Genomic DNA, 3,899 nt, shown 5'->3' with positions numbered 1-3,899 from the left:
GTGACTTGTGTTGTACATGGGTCAAAGAGTGAATGCAATATTTGTATGTTCATTACTTGATCGAATCTGTACATTATGTAGCTATTTCTATACATTATTTATACTGTTTTATGCATCATTTGACTGCTGTTGTACATAAGTCGAAGAGTGAATGCAATATTTATATGTTCATTATTTGAGTGATTCTGTACATTATTTGGCTATTTGAATGCATTATTTATCATGTTTTATGCATCATGTGACTGCTGTTGTATATGGCTCAAAGAGTGAATGAAATATTTGTATGTTCATTACTTGACCGGATCTGTAAATTATGTAGTTATTTTAGTGCATTATTTATCATGGTTTATGCTTTATGTGATTGCTGTTGGACATGGGACAATGAGTGATTGCAATATTCATGGTGTATTTTTTGATTTATTCAGAACATTATTTGATTATTAAAATGCATTATGTATCAGTTTTTAGGCATTATTTTGATGCTTCTGTACAAGGGTGTATAAGTTAAAGCAGTATAACTGTCCACATTATTTTATTCAGTATGTACATTATGTAACTAATTGTATGTTATTATTTTGTATGTTGTACAACATCAAAGCAGCTAAGATTGGACATCGACGAGGCGGTCGATGATATACTGCCAGTAGGAATTCCCCAGAAATTGTGGGAGCGATTATCAGAGGATGGGACTAGTACAGCTCCGGAAGAGACGGAGGATAGGAAACCAAGGGGTAGGAATGTCGACCATCTGTATTGTCGACGAACCCCTACAGATTTTCTGAATTGTATAAAGAGTTTAACTCCACGGCAGAAGGAAGCCGTCACGGAACTTGTACATGAGTCTAAGAGTGAATGCAATATTTGTACATTATTTAGCTATTTCTATACATTATTTATCCTGTTTTGCTGTTGTACATGAGTCTAAGAGTGAATGCAATATTTGTATGATCATTACTTGAGTGATTATGTACATAATTTGGCTATTTGAATGCATAATTTATCCTGTTTTATGCATCACGTGGTTGCTGTTGTACATGGGACAAAGAATGGTCGCCTAGCCCCCAGACGAATTACTGCAGCTCGTGTATTTGGACAACGTTATTTAGACTTAGAACATACTACACCCTAGCCCCCTAGCCTTGTTAAACCCTTAGGGAAAACAAGAAACGTGCGCTAAACATCGAAACACAACACAACTTAAATTAAACGGGTCAGGATAAATGTTCATTACGTATCACAAATAATGCATTACAGAAACTAAACTACGCATTATACTCTACCATATGTACATTATGTTTATCAGAAAAAAAATACCTACGCGCTATGCATGTGCAACCCCATCCGAATTACTGAAGCTCGTGTATTTGGACAACATTTTTTAGACTTAGAACATACTACACCCTAGCCACTAGGCTTGTTAAACCCTTAGGGAAAATAAGAAATGTGCGCCATACATTGAAACACGGCCCAACTTAAATTAAACGGGTCAGGATAAATGTTCATTACGTATCACAAATAATGCATTACAGAAACTAAACTACACATAATACTCTCTAATATGTACATTATGTATATCAGAAAAAAATACCTACGCGCTATGCATGTGCAACCCCATCTGAATTACTGCAGCTCGTTTATTTGGACAACGTTTTTTAAACTTAGAGCATACTACACCCTAGCCCAGCCTTGTTAAACCCATAGAGGAAACAAGAAATGTGCGCCAAACATCGAAACACAGCACAACTTAAATTAAACGGGTCAGGATAAATGTTCATTACGTATCACAAATAATGCATTGCAGAAACTAAACTACGCATTATACTCTACCATATGTACATTATGTTTATCAGGAAAAAAAATACCTACGCGCTATGCATGTGCAACCCCATCTGAATTACTGAAGCTCGTGTATTTGGACAACATTTTTTAGACTTAGAACATGCTACACCCTAGCCACTAGGCTTGTTAAACCCTTAGGGAAAACAAGAAATGTGCGCCAAACATCGAAACACGACCCAACTTAAATTAAACGGGTCAGGATAAATGTTCATTACATATCACAAATAATGCATTACAGAAACTAAACTACACATAATACTCTCTAATATGTACATTATGTATATCAGAAAAAAAATACCTACGCGCTATGCATGTGCAACCCCATCTGAATTACTGCAGCTCGTTTATTTGGACAACGTTTTTTAAACTTAGAGCATACTACACCCTAGCCCCTATGCTTGTTAAACCCTTAGTGAAAACAAGAAACGTGCCCCAAACATCGAAACACGGCACAACTTAAATTAAACTGGCCAGGATAAATGTTCATTACGTATCACAAATAATGCATTGCAGAAACTAAACTACGCATTATACTCTACAATATGTACATTATGTATAGATGTTTATTCCATGGTTCAGCACAACAAAAGCACCGACAAACAGACTGTGGACATCTCTACACTTCGTCGAGTCAATCAGTCTATTTATCTGCTCACCACCGGTGCCGGTGAAAGTGCATTCAGAAAGGTTAAGACTATTGCTGAATGCCTTGATGATGAACTAATCAATGCTGCCAAAGGTTCTTCAAACAGGTGAGCAACCGTCGATCTCAATCTCAATCTCATCACTTTTTTATTCTAATCTATGATGTCAATTTGTTTGTATTGACAGCTACGCCATAAAGAAGAAGGATGAGATTGAGAGAGTTGCTAAGGCTAAGAAATCGGCGACGTCCGCCGCAAATACACAAACGGTGTTCCTCACTAAACAAAACCAGCGGTGATCTGCAATGACAATAACCGTAGAGATTTAAGAGAGAAGAGATATTGAAATCGTGATCTGCAATGACAATAACCGTAGAGATTTAGGGAGAGTAAATCGTGGCAGTTACCATAACAAACATCTGCATATACCAAATATAGCCTTTTTTGATTTTTTAATGATTATAATTTAAGTTCAGTTGGCAATATTTGGGGCCGTTAGATCTCCAGATTAAATGGACGAGATTGAAAAGAACAATAGAACAAAATATACAAAAAGGAAATGAATACATCTATATATATATATATATATGTATATATATATATATATATGTATATATATATATATATATATATATATATATATATATATATATATATAGGGATGTATTCATTTCCTTTTTGTATCTTTTGTTCTTTGTTCTTTTTAATCTCAGCCCTACGATTTTGTCATCTGACGGTTAGATTGGTGTCACGTGTCATTTAATAATGCAGATTTTCAGTTGAATAGTGCACACCGACTAATAATGCACCATTATAGTGTAATAATGCTGATCATCTGGACCGTTGATGAATGAGATCTAACAGCCCATATTAAGAAGAATAAAGGATCTAAGGGATGAATAGGAGAATAACGCTCCTCTATATATATATATATATATATATGGGAGCATTATTCTCCTATTGCCCCCTTAGTGTCTATTTCCTTCTTAATATCAGCCATTAGATTAGAGAAATGGACGGTCAAGATCAAAATTGGGTAATTAATCTCGTATTACATTATTGGTCCTATTTTGTGCATTATGAGAGTACAATAGTAATCCAATAATGGTTTCAAAATGAAAGTTCCGATAATTAAGCAGGAGACCATCCATCTACTCACTCCATCCCATCAATCCACGATCAAACCTTTCTCCCCTAATTCAAAACCCTTGAAACCCTAGCTGCCCCTCAACACCGAGAGAAACCACCTTCACCATCAATTCTCACCATGAAAAGCTCAATCAATCGCCGATACAAACTCAAAAAGTTGTGTTCTAAGTTCGCGCGCGCCGTCGGTCGTCGATTCGGTTGCTCCCAAAACGGTGTGCCTCTAAAGTCCGGATTTTTAGTTATAAATACTCCTATTCGTCGATTGTC

The sequence above is a fragment of the Salvia splendens genome, chromosome 10, assembly GCF_004379255.2.
Source record: "Salvia splendens isolate huo1 chromosome 10, SspV2, whole genome shotgun sequence".
Classification (NCBI taxonomy): domain Eukaryota; kingdom Viridiplantae; phylum Streptophyta; class Magnoliopsida; order Lamiales; family Lamiaceae; genus Salvia; species Salvia splendens.
This window is presented reverse-complemented; position numbering follows the sequence as displayed.